At 45.7% G+C, this 14,054-nt stretch overlaps 1 protein-coding gene across 2 annotated transcripts in view; it reads right to left on the bottom strand.

Moving 5' to 3' along the window:
• The window catches only part of LOC110515436 (angiopoietin-2), a 95,573-nt gene that overhangs the window by 62,674 nt on the left and 18,845 nt on the right, over positions 1-14,054 (bottom strand). The gene's annotated exons all lie outside the window — the stretch shown is intronic.

Here is a 14,054-nt window from a genome sequence, read left to right as displayed (position 1 = left end):
AAGGAGTAACATTAAACATTAAGACTATACCATCTAAAGGTAACGAGTAACATTAAAGGCACACCTGAAATTGGAGGGCACGCAATTCAAATAAATAATCATAAAAATTATGGATATTAAACATTTAGGTACATACAAGTGTCTTATTTCGGTTAAAAGCTCAAAGTCTTGTTCATCTAACTGCATCGTCTGATTTACAATAGGCTTTACAGTGAAAGTATGCCATGCGATTGTTTGAGGACGGTGCCCAACATCAAAATATATTCCAATTTAGCACAGACTTCATAAAATCACAAATAGCAATTAAATATTCACTTACTTTTTGAACATCTTCCTCTGATTTGCAATCCAAAGGGTCCCAGCTACAACATGAATGGTTGTTTTGTCAGATAAAATCCTTCTTTATATCCCAAAAATCTGTTTAGTTGGCACCATCGATTTGAGTAATCCACTCGTTCAACATGCAGTGAAACGAATCCAAAAAGCTACTGCTAAACTTTGTTAAAACAAGTCCAAATATGTTTATATTTAATCCTCAGGTACTCTACAATGTAAATAAACTAAAAGTATGTTCAATAGAAAAGCAAAATTAGCAGGTGCGCATACACTTCGTTGCGCACGCACAGACTGATTTCTGACTCCCACTACCAAAACTCAAAATTCATCATCGTTTGGGAAACAACAAGCCTGAAACCTTGAACAAAGACTGGTGACATCTAGTGGAAGACATAGGAATTGCAATCTGGGAGCTGGAATTGGATATTCATTCCATTGTAAGAGCATGGGCTCACAAAAAAAAAAAAAAAAAAAAAATCTGTTTGAATTTGAATTGCATTTTCTCCTACCATATCAATTGTGTTGTAGTCTCATACATTATTTTTACATTTCTACAAACTTCAAAGTATTTTCTATCCAATGGTGTCACTTATATGCATATCCTGGCTTCTGGGACTGAGTTACAGGCAGTTCACTTTGGCAGTTAAACTTTGGGCACGTCAGTCAGACAGGAAGCGGATAAAAAATAGCCTCAAGACGTTAATCCCCCTGCACAGTCCCTGCAGCCGGACAGTTTTATCTTCTAGAAAGACATGCTGTCAGCTCAACTATATAAAGCTGTTGCTCATTCAGCCGATAGAAACGTTCAACCGGTTCTCTCCACTAAGCAACAAATCAGAGCCTTCTCAGGTCTCTCCTCCACCCGTTACCCGCTATATTAGACTTAAAAAGTATCATCCAGCGATCATACCATTGTTTACCAGGGGGCAGGGCTACCGACGTGAAGGCTAATCTGAAGATGGTGCTGGCTGAGGCTAAAACTGGCCAGTGTAGAGAGTATAGAGATATTGTTATCCACGTCGGCACCAGCGATGTTAGGATGAAACAGTCAGAGATCACCAAGCGCAACATAGCCTCAGCATGTCAGCTAGAAAGCGCGACAGCAAAGTCTCACAACTCAATCGCTGGTTGAGCACTCCCAAAAGATTGAATTTGTAGATAATTAGCCCTCTTTCTGGGAGTCACCCACAAACAGGACCAAGCCTGGCCTGCTGAGGAGTGACAGACTCCATCCTAGCTGGAGGAGTGCTCTCATCTTATCTATGAACATAGACATGGCTCTAACTCCTCTAGCTCCGCAATGAGAGAGCCTGCTGCCTGGCCTGCACCCTGTTATCCAGTCTGTCAGCTTAGTGGAGTCTGCCACTAGCACAGTCAGTGTCGTCAGCTGAGCTATCCCCATTGAGACTATGTCTGTGCCTTGATCTAGGATGAGCAAAACTAAACATGGCAGTGTTGGTGTTTGCCTTATCAATCTCACTGGAATAAAGACCTCCTCCATTTCTGTCATTATTGAAAGAGATTGTGATATCTCACATCTCAAAATAGGGCTATTAATGTTAGATCTCTCACTTCCAAGGCAGTTATAGTCAATGAACTAATCACTGATCATAATCTTGATGTGATTGGCCTGACAAACATGGATTAAGCCTAATGAATTTACTGTGTTAAATGATGCCTCTCCTCCTGGTTACACTAGTGACCATATCCCTATAAAGGCGGAGGTGTTGATAACATTTTTGCCAAATTTTAATTTACCAACAAACAAAAAAAATGACGTTTTCGTCTTTTGAGCTTCTAGTCATGAAATCATGCAGCCTACTCAATCACTTTTTATAGCTACTGTTTACAGGCCTCCTGGGCCATATACAGTGTTCCTCACTGAGTTCCCTGAATTCCTATCGGACCTTGTAGTCATGGCAGATAATATTCTAATTTTTGGTGACTTTAATATTCACATGGAAAAGTCCACAGACCGACTCCAAAAGGCTTTCGGAGCCATCATCGACTCAGTGGGTTTTGTCCAACATGTCTCCGGACCCACTCACTGTCACAGTCATACTCTGGACCTAGTTTTGTCCCATGGAATAAATGTTGTGGATCTAAATGTTTTTCCTCATAATCCTGAACTATCAGACCACCATTTTATTACGTTTTGAAATCGCAACAAATAATCTGCTCAGACCCCAACCATCATAACCCATGCTAGAAATCTCAGACAAACCAAAGATTCCTAGATGCCCTTCCAGACTCCCTCCACCTACACAAGGACGTCGGAGTTCAACAATCGGTTAACCACCTAACTTAATTTAACCTTGCGTAATACCCTAGATGCAGTTGTAACCCTGAAAACAATAAACATTTGACATGAAAAAATGTGCTCCCTGGTGAACAGAAAATACCCCTGAAGCCCTGAAGTCCTGAAGCCCTGAAGCCCTGAAGTCCTGAAGCCCTGAAACCCTGAAGCCCTGAAGTCCTGAAGCCCTGAAGCCCTGAAGCTTAAAGAAAATTGGAAATGGAAATGGCGCTCCACCAAACAGGAAGTCTTCCGACTATCTTGGATAGACAGTACCGTACAATATCAAACAGCCATCACTGCTGCTCCATCATTCTATTTTTCAACCTAATTGAGAAAAAGAATATCCCCAATTTATTTTTAATACGGTCGCAAAGCAGCATTCAACATCTAGGACACAGACAGGACACATTCAACAAGAGAGCAAAGCTAACTAAAAATACTATACCATCTAGGACACAGACAGGACGCATTCAACAAGAGAGGAAAGCTAACTAAAAAGACTATACCATCTAGGACACAGACAGGACACATTCAACAAGAGAGGAAAGCTAACTAAAAATACTATACCATCTAGGACACAGACAGGACGCATTCAACAAGAGAGCAAAGCTAACTAAAAAGACTATACCATCTAGGACACAGACAGGACACATTCAACAAGAGAGGAAAGCTAACTAAAAATACTATACCATCTAGGACACAGACAGGACACATTCAACAAGAGAGGATAGCTTTTAGCTTTCACTTTCACGAGAAAACGCAGAGAGAGAAATATATGTGTTGCAGATTACTCATGATTATCGAAAACTTCAGATTACTCCTTTGTAGAAGTCCATAACGTGAAATAAATTAAACATCCCAAGGTTAATGCTGTAGATATTGTTATGAGGGAGTGTGAGACTATTGAAACATGTAACTTCCAGAGTTTTATTGTTGTTGTTAATATAGTTTACAGAGTGCTAAAAGTGCTGCTGTTGCTAGCTAGCATGCCTTTCTGTGATGCAGACGGTTAGCTGAGCTGCCGACTGGTGCTGGTGTTGCATTATGGGCCACTAAGGTCCGAATGGGATAGAGGCGATTTCAGTGTTTTTGTACATGAGTTGTTGTATTTTGGTACTGTCAACACTGAAAGCACCTAGCAATGTATTGGGAGATGTGAGACAGGATATGTGTTTTACCTTTCTTCATGCTCCTGTGTAGAACAACTTGTCAGATGGTGCATTGGAGACTGATGTGTTCCTGTCCTGTCTTTGTCACCTTAACGATTAGGTCGTTAAGGTGACAAATTGCACCTGGGTTTGGGATCAACTAGGAGATAAAAGGTCCTGGTCTCTCTCTCACACACACCCTGAAAGCCTGTGTTTCAGACATAAGGAAGTGGATGGTGGAAAATGTTTGACAAAACTTAGACAAAAGAGATGCTGTGAGGGAATATTTCAAGGAGAGTTTTTTTTCCGTAGTCTTAACATTGCAAAAAAAACAAATGTTTTTGTCAAAAAAATGATGCAAAGAAATGTATCCTTTAGTCAATTGTAGATTAGACTCCTGCGGTGCTCTACCTTCTGGCACCTTCCAGATAAAACACTAAAACACTAAATAAACTTCAGTTTTTAAATCCTGACTAGAACCACTTTATCGTATTACTTAAGTTCTAGCCTCCTGTGCTAGCCTCCTACACTGGCTTCCTGTCAAGGCTAGGGCTGATTTCAAGGTTTTACTGCTAACCTACAAAGCATTACATGGGCGTGCTCCTACTTAGCTGTACGATTTGGTCCTGCAGAACATGCCTAAACATACGCTACGGTCACAAGACGCAGGCCTCCTAATTGTCCCAATAATGTCTAAGCAAACAGCTGTAGGCAGGGCTTTCTCCTATAGAGCTCAATTATTATGGAATGGTCTGCCTATCCATGTCCAGACGCAGACTCGGTCTCAACCTTTAAGTCTTTACTGAAGACTCATCTCTTCTGTAGGTTCTATGATTGAGTGTAGTCTGGCCCAGAGGTGTTAAGGTGAACGGCAAGGCACTGGAGGAACAAACCACACTTACTTTCTCTGCCTGGCCGGTTCCCCTCTCTCCACTGGGATTATCTGCCTCTGCTCCTATTACGGGGACTGAGTCACTGGCTTACTGGTGCTCTTCCATGCCGTCCCTACTAGGGGTGCGTCACTTGAACCGGTTGAGTCGCAGATGTGATCTGCCTGTCCGGTTTTGTGCCACCTCAGGCTCATGCGGTGGGGGAGATCTTCATGGGCTATACTCAGCCTTGTCTCAGGGTAGTAGTTTGGTGGTCTGTTGATATCCATCTAGTGGTGTGGGGGCTGTGCTTTGAAAACATGCGTGTGGTTATATCCTGCCTGGTTGGCCTTGTCCGGAGGTATCATTGGACAGGGCCATAGTGTCCCCCGACCCCTGTCTCAGTGTCAAGTATCTGCTGCAATAGTCTGTGCCAGGGGGGCTTAGTCTGTTATATCTGGTGTAATTCTCCTGTCTTATCTGGTGTCCTCTTTGAATTTAAGTATGATCCCTCTAATTCCCTCTCTCCCTTCCCCCCTAGAGGACCTGAGCCTTAGGATCATGCCTCAGGACTACCTGGCCTGATGACTCCTGGCTGTCCCCAGTCCACCTGGTCGTGCTGCTGCTCCAGTTTCAACTGTTCTGCCAGCGGCTAGGAAACCCTGACCTGGACGTGCTGTTGTTGACTCTCTCTCTCTCTGCCGCACCTGCTGTCTCGACCTCTGAATGCCTCGACCTCTGAATGCCCGGATATGAAAAGACAACTGACATTTACTCCTGAGGTACTGACTTGTTGCTATAACAACTGTGATTGTTATTTGATCCTTCTATAAACGTTTGAACATCTTGTAGAACAATCTGGCCTTAAATTGTCATGTACACTTATCTCCACCCGGCACAGCCAGAAGAGGCCAGAAAGCAACCTGTAACCAAAATATCCAAACACTCTTAGATAACTTCCTGGACACCACATTCACTCACAGTGAAGAAGGCATCAATCTAGCAGCACAAAACATCAACTATATATTCAGGCAAACGGCAAAAGAAGCACAAATGAAATAACAAAAAAGACTGCATATGACAACAGGTTTGATGCAGATTGTAAAATTAAGGAAAAAAACAAAAGCACAGAGACCCAAATAATGGTTAATTGCGCCTTCTTCCTTCTGTGAGACTTTAAAATTCTATAAACGTACACTCAGAACCAAAAAAAGCACAGTACAACAGCAGGCAGCTGATACTGAGTCCATAAACACAAACAACTTCTGGTAAAACTGGAAAAAGCCAAATAAAAATTGAAACGAGGAATTAGCGATACCGTCACGCCCTGACCTTAGACCTGCCCTGTTAATGTCTCTATTTGGTTTGGTCAGGGTGTGATTTGGGGCATTCTAGGTTTCGTTTTCTATGATTTTGTGTTTCTATGTTTTGGCCGGGTATGGTTCTCAATCAGGGACAGCTGTCTATCGTTGTCTCTGATTGGGAACCTTTTTCCCTCATTTCTGTGTGGAAAGTTGACTTTGTTTATGGCCTTTAGCTTCACGGTTTGTTGTAGTGTTTGTTTTGTTCGGCGTCTTTTCAAATAAAAAGAAAATGTACGCTCACCACGCTGCGGTTCTTTCAACAGCCAGATAGCCAGACAGATACAACATGGTGACATGTGGACAACCCATCTACAACACTGTTCAATTTGATGTCAACGCAGAAGAATTCCAAATTAAGGATAAATCCATTGGACTCCCAAATTATTGAACAGGAGCTCTATAAGAAACTTCAGGCCTCAAAATTTAAAAAGCAAGACCTCATGACATGCTAAATGAGATGCTCAAATTCACTAGTGCGAATTGGCTATATTATAACTGTTTTAATTTGATCCTGAGTGTAGGTTATTTCCCTGACATCTGGACTCATAACCCCAATCTTTAACCTCAACGGAGACAAACCCGAACAGTTAGAGGCATTTGTGTGAACAGTAACCAGGGGAAGATTTTCTGTAGTATTATAAATGTAAGCGTTCTATACTTCCTTAATAAACACAATGTCTTGAGTAAAAGCCAAATTGGATTTATACCAAAACATCGCACAACTGATCATATTTACACCCTACACACCCTGATAGATAAACATGTCCAACAAAATAATACCAAAATATACGCTTGCTTTATCGACTTCCAAAAAGCATTTGTGTAACGGCTGTTGGAAGGAGTGGAGGACCAAGGTGCAGAGTGGTACGTGTTCATCTTTATTTATTGAACTGAACACTGAATAACAAAGAACAAAAACCAAAACAGTTCTGTCTGGTGCAGAAAGACACAAAACAGAAAACTACCCACACCACACAGGTGGGAAAAGGCTACCTAAGTATGGTTCTCAATCAGAGACAACGATAGACAGCTGCCTCTGATTGAGAACACCCGGCCAAACACACAGAAATAGAAAACATAGAACCCACAACATAGATTGCCCACCCCAACTCACGCCCTGACCAAACCAAAATAGAGACATAAAAAGATCTCTAAGGTCAGGGCGTGACAGTACCCCCCCCCCCCCCCCCCCCCCCAAAGGTGCTGCCGCAAAACCTAAACCTATAGGGGAGTGTCTGGGTGGTCATCTATCTGTGGTGGCGCCTCTGGAGTGGGGACCCTCGACGCAGGCCCCGGACTGGGGACCCTCGCAGGGGGCCCCGGACAGGCGGGAGACTCCGGCAGCTCCGGACAGGCAGGAGACTCTGGCAACAGGCTGGGGAGACATACAGGTGGCCTCCTCCTTGGCCGAGTCACCAGACACACTGGGCCGTGGAGGCTCACAGGCGGTCTCGAGCGCAGAGCTGGCCCCACCCGTTCTGGCTGGATGTCAGCTTACACCCGACAGCGGGACGCTGGCACCGAGCACACCGGCCTGTGAATACTCGGCCGAGACACAGTGCGCATCACCCCATAGCACGGGGACCAATCCCATGCTTGCCACGGTAAGCGCGGGGAGTGGGCTCAGGTCTCCAACCGGACTCTGCAACACTCCCCGTGTACCCCCCCCAAAACAATTTTTGGGCTGCCTCCTTGCCAGCCGTGTTCCCTACTCCATTCTCCGTTAACCCTCCTTGTTCCAGAGAATCCCAGGCAGGCTCCGGCACTCTCCCTGGGTCGACCAACCACCTTTCTACCTCCTCCCAGGTTCTCATAGTCCAAATAGCGCTGCTCACCTGTCCAGGAGTCCCTTTCACCACGCTGCTTGGTCCTTTGGTGGTGGGTAGTTCTGTAACGATCGTCTGTGGACGAAGGTGTGGACCAAAGAGCAGCATGGTACGTGTTCATGATTTTTATTTGACTGAACACTAAAACACAAAACAACAAAGTAAATAAACGAAACCGAAACAGTCCTGTAAGGTGCAGAAAACACTACCCTCAAGACACAGGTGGGAAAAGTTTACCTAAGTATGGTTCTCAATCAGAGACAGCGATAGACAGCCCTCCTCTGATTGAGAACCACGCCCGGCCAAACACACAGGAATAGAAAACATAGAACACAAAAACATAGAAAGCCCACCCCAACTCATGCCCCGACCAAACCAAAACAGACATAAAAAGGATCTCTAAGGGCGTGACAAATTGATTCTCCCTCGCATACAGCACTGTTCTACAAAGCTATTGAAAGTAGTGTAAGGGGTAAAACACATTACATAATTAAATCAATTTATAGTGGCAATACGTGCAGCATTCAAATTGGCAAGAAAATAACATAATTCTTTAACCAGGTGCGGGGCCTTCGCCAGGGTTGCAATCTGAGCCCTGCACTCTTCAACATTTACATGAACACCGTATTTGGCCAATTGGTTGGTATCCACAATTCAGAGGTTAAATGCCTGCTCTTTGCAGATGACCTATGCCTGCTGTCACCTATAGCTCATGGCCTACAGACTGACAAAAAAACTGAGTTGCATCTGACTCAGCTCTGCACCTGCTCTCAGCCACACAGACTGACACAAGTTGCATCTGACTCAGCTCTGCACCTGCTCTCAGCCACACAGACTGACACAAGCTGCATCTGACTCAGCTCTGCTCCTCACCAGCTCTCAGCCACACAGACTGACACAAGTTGCATCTGACTCAGCTCTGCACCTGCTCTCAGCCACACAGACTGACACAAGCTGCATCTGACTCAGCTCTGCTCCTCACCAGCTCTCAAATAGCTTTCCCAAGTCCTAAATGATACCCTATTCCCTATGTAGCCCATTGGGCCCTGGTCAAACGTAGTGCACTATATAGGGAATAGGGTGCCTAGGCCCTAGTCTAAAGTAGTGCACTATATAGGGAATAAGGTGCGTTTTGGGGCGTATGTCTTACCTCCAGCTCACTGCTGTGTTTGTGCCCTTGGACAAACCCGGAGCTCAACTGGAATTGATTTGCACGTCTCATCATGCTGTTTATCCTAATGCCTTCTTGGTGACAGAACACTTGAAGATGTTTCACATCCATTCTTCTCCCAGTGTTGCCCAACAATGCCATACTAATCCCATTGTGTAAACAGTGTCACAACTAAATCCGTTGGTGGCCTAGTTGTTATTTTTCTCTTAGGCTTTAACGGAAATAAAAGAAGTAGCCAATCCCAAGGATACTGCAGTAAACTCAAATGTTTTTGCACGCAATTTCTAGGAAAAAAAGCAATCTGTTTTTTAAAGATGGAGGGGGGGTAACGAGTAGGAGTTCACAGCAAGGCCTCATGCCTCCAAGCATACAAGGTAGCCCCATAGATCCTAATACGTCATTCTATCAGTAGCTACTTCCCTCACAAGCAGACTGTTTACGTCCTTTACAGCTACTGGAACGGTTGTGTCTGTTTGCCCTTCTGAAGATGTACTTGTTTGTTTTACAGATATCGTGATCAGGTCATTCACATGAAGTGTGTGTGTGTGTGTGCCTGTGTGCATGTGTGCGTGTGTGCGTGTGCCTGTGTGCGTGTGTGTGTGTGTGTGTGCCTGTGTGCGTGTGTGCGTGTGTGTGTGTGTGTGCCTGTGTGTGTGTGCCTGTGTGCGTGTGCCTGTGTGCATGTGTGCGTGTCTGTGTGCCTGTGTGCCTGTGTGTGTGTGTGTGGCTGTGTGAGTGTGTGTGGGTGTGTGTGTGTGGCTGTGTGGCTGTGTGTGTGTGTGTGTGTGTGTGTGTGTGTGTGTGTGTGTGTGTGTGTGTGTGTGTGTGTGTGTGTGTGTGTGTATAAGTCAGGGTCAAGAGGTTCAGCAAGGCCAGATTTGGGGCAGCTGTCATCATCTGATCACTGTTATTCTACCACTCTAACTACGTACCAAAAGGAACCCTATCCCCTATACACTACTGTTGACCAGAGGGTTCTATGTAGGGAATAGGGTGCCTGGGCCCTGGTTAATAGTAGTGCACTATGTAGGGAATAGGGTGCCTGTGCCCTGGTTAATAGTAGTGCACTATGTAGGGAATAGGGTGCCTGGGCCCTGGTTAATAGTAGTGCACTATGTAGGGAATAGGGTGCCTGGGCCCTGGTTAATAGTAGTGCACTATGTAGGGAATAGGGTGCCTGGGCCCTGGTTAATAGTAATGCACTATGTAGGGAATAGGGTGCCTGGGCCCTGGGTTAATAGTAGTGCACTATGTAGGGAATAGGGTGCCTGGGCCCTGGTTAATAGTAATGCACTATGTAGGGAATAGGGTGCCTGGGCCCTGGTTAATAGTAATGCACTATGTAGGGAATAGGGTGCCTGGGCCCTGGTTAATAGTAGTGCACTATGTAGGGAATAGGGTGCCTGGGCCCTGGTTAATAGTAGTGCACTATGTAGGGAATAGGGTGCCTGTGCCCTGGTTAATAGTAGTGCACTATGTAGGGAATAGGGTGCCTGTGCCCTGGTTAATAGTAGTGCACTATGTAGGGAATAGGGTGCCTGGGCCCTGGTTAATAGTAGTGCACTATGTAGGGAATAGGGTGCCTGGGCCCTGGTTAATAGTAGTGCACTATGTAGGGAATAGGGTGCCTGTGCCCTGGTTAATAGTAGTGCACTATGTAGGGAATAGGGTGCCTGGGCCCTGGTTAATAGTAGTGCACTAGGTAGGGAATAGGGTGCCTGGGCCCTGGTTAATAGTAGTGCACTATGTAGGGAATAGGGTGCCTGGGCCCTGGTTAATACTAGTGCACTATGTAGGGAATAGGGTGCCTGTGCCCTGGTTAATAGTAGTGCACTATGTAGGGAATAGGGTGCCTGTGCCCTGGTTAATAGTAGTGCACTATGTAGGGAATAGGGTGCCTGGGCCCTGGTTAATAGTAGTGCACTATGTAGGGAATAGGGTGCCTGGGCCCTGGTTAATAGTAATGCACTATGTAGGGAATAGGGTGCCTGGGCCCTGGTTAATAGTAATGCACTATGTAGGGAATAGGGTGCCTGGGCCCTGGTTAATAGTAATGCACTATGTAGGGAATAGGGTGCCTGGGCCCTGGTTAATAGTAATGCACTATGTAGGGAATAGGGTGCCTGGGCCCTGGTTAATAGTAATGCACTATGTAGGGAATAGGGTGCCTGGGCCCTGGTTAATAGTAGTGCACTATGTAGGGAATAGGGTGCCTGGGCCCTGGTTAATAGTAGTGCACTATGTAGGGAATAGGGTGCCTGGGCCCTGGTTAATAGTAGTGCACTATGTAGGGAATAGGGTGCCTGGGCCCTGGTTAATAGTAGTGCACTATGTAGGGAATAGGGTGCCTGTGCCCTGGTTAATAGTAGTGCACTATGTAGGGAATAGGGTGCCTGGGCCCTGGTTAATAGTAGTGCACTAGGTAGGGAATAGGGTGCCTGGGCCCTGGTTAATAGTAGTGCACTATGTAGGGAATAGGGTGCCTGGGCCCTGGTTAATACTAGTGCACTATGTAGGGAATAGGGTGCCTGTGCCCTGGTTAATAGTAGTGCACTATGTAGGGAATAGGGTGCCTGTGCCCTGGTTAATAGTAGTGCACTATGTAGGGAATAGGGTGCCTGGGCCCTGGTTAATAGTAGTGCACTATGTAGGGAATAGGGTGCCTGGGCCCTGGTTAATAGTAATGCACTATGTAGGGAATAGGGTGCCTGGGCCCTGGTTAATAGTAATGCACTATGTAGGGAATAGGGTGCCTGGGCCCTGGTTAATAGTAATGCACTATGTAGGGAATAGGGTGCCTGGGCCCTGGTTAATAGTAATGCACTATGTAGGGAATAGGGTGCCTGGGCCCTGGTTAATAGTAATGCACTATGTAGGGAATAGGGTGCCTGGGCCCTGGTTAATAGTAGTGCACTATGTAGGGAATAGGGTGCCTGGGCCCTGGTTAATAGTAGTGCACTATGTAGGGAATAGGGTGCCTGGGCCCTGGTTAATAGTAGTGCACTATGTAGGGAATAGGGTGCCTGGGCCCTGGTTAATAGTAGTGCACTATGTAGGGAATAGGGTGCCTGTGCCCTGGTTAATAGTAGTGCACTATGTAGGGAATAGGGTGCCTGGGCCCTGGTTAATAGTAGTGCACTATGTAGGGAATAGGGTGCCTGGGCCCTGGTTAATAGTAATGCACTATGTAGGGAATAGGGTGCCTGGGCCCTGGTTAATAGTAGTGCACTATGAAGAAGGAAACATAAACCACATGTTCAAATGTATCTCATGTTGAGAGGTACTGCAGTGAGGGGGAGGGGGATCACCAAAATAAAGCTGCTTCCTATCCAACTCGAGTGGAATGCTTCCGCTCAGTGTTTGAGATCAATTGACACCCTTTTATTTTCAACTGCCAAACCCTTACGCAACACTGCACTTTGTATACCAGGGTTGGCTGTCCTTCTCTAGTCACTCGTAGGCTCAGTCACTGGTATACTGTTATTTACAAAGCCATTTTGGGTTTACTACCTTTTTATTTGGGCATTGTTATTGTTCAGAAATGTGGTGGGTACTCTCTTCGTTCGCTGGACTTTATCCTGCTAACTGTTCCAAATGTCCGAACTGAGTTTGGTAAAAGGGCTTTCATGTCCTCTGCACCATCGTCTTGGAACACCTTACAAAATACTTTTAAACTGGAAGAACTTGTCCCGATCTGTGTTTTTAAATCACTGATGAATGATCTTGAGGCTGATTCCCTGACCTGTCAATGTTTTTAATTTGCTGTTTTTGATTTTGTTATATTCTTGTGAATTCTATGGTTTTTACTAGATTACTTGTAGTTTTTCATGTTGTTTGTCTGTAATTTTTGTAATGACTTGGTGCTGCCTTGGCCAGGACGCTCTTCAAAAATAGATTTTAAATCTCAATGAGCCCTTCCTGGTTAAATAAAGGTTAAATAAAGGTTAAATAAAATAAAATAAAATAATTTAAAACATTTAAAAAGCCAAATCTGCAATATTTTCCAAAGTAATAATAATAATTATAGATTATTGGGACAGTATTTCAACTTTATTTTTTTGTTCATTTGAAAAATACAACTTTATTGAGTACACCGTCACATGCACAAGTTAGACCTTGATTCAGTTGCTACGACACCAATAGGAAAAAAAATCATAAGCAAAACCCTGCCTACAGTTAACCCAAAATGAAGGATCCATTTTTAAAAGTATTAAAACCCAGGGTTGGCAGGTACAGATGTTATTTCTTTCACACACGCTGCCTCTCTCCCTCCCCACTGAGGGCGTGGTGGATAGGGCCCTCTGAGGGCATGGTGGACAGGGCCCTCTGAGGGAGTGTTGGATAGGGCCCTCTGAGGGTGTGGTGGATAGGGCCTTCTGAGGGAGTGTTGGATAGGGCACTCTGAGGGAGTGTTGGATAGGGCCCTCTGAGGGTGTGGTGGATAGGGCCCTCTGAGGGAGTGTTGGATAGGGCACTCTGAGGAAGTGTTGGATAGGGCCCTCTGAGGGTGTGGTGGATAGGGCCCTCTGAGGGAGTGTTGGATAGGGCCCTCTGAGGGAGTGTTGGATAGGGCCCTCTGAGTGTGTGGTGGATAGGGCCCTCTGAGGGAGTGGTGGATAGGGCCCTCTGAGGGAGTGTTGGATAGGGCCCTCTGAGGGTGTGGTGGATAGGGCCTTCTGAGGGAGTGTTGGATAGGGCACTCTGAGGGAGTGTTGGATAGGGCCCTCTGAGGGTGTGGTGGATAGGGCCCTCTGAGGGAGTGTTGGATAGGGCACTCTGAGGAAGTGTTGGATAGGGCCCTCTGAGGGTGTGGTGGATAGGGCCCTCTGAGGGAGTGTTGGATAGGGCCCTCTGAGGGAGTGTTGGATAGGGCCCTCTGAGTGTGTGGTGGATAGGGCCCTCTGAGGGAGTGGTGGATAGGGCCCTCTGAGGGAGTGTTGGATAGGGCCCTCTGAGGGAGTGTTGAATAGGGCCCTCTGAGGGAGTGTTGGATAGTGCCCTCTGAGGGAGTGTTGGATAGGGCCCTCTGAGGGAGTGTTGG

This window comes from Oncorhynchus mykiss, chromosome 18, assembly GCF_013265735.2.
Source record: "Oncorhynchus mykiss isolate Arlee chromosome 18, USDA_OmykA_1.1, whole genome shotgun sequence".
Classification (NCBI taxonomy): domain Eukaryota; kingdom Metazoa; phylum Chordata; class Actinopteri; order Salmoniformes; family Salmonidae; genus Oncorhynchus; species Oncorhynchus mykiss.
This window is presented reverse-complemented; position numbering and strand designations above follow the sequence as displayed.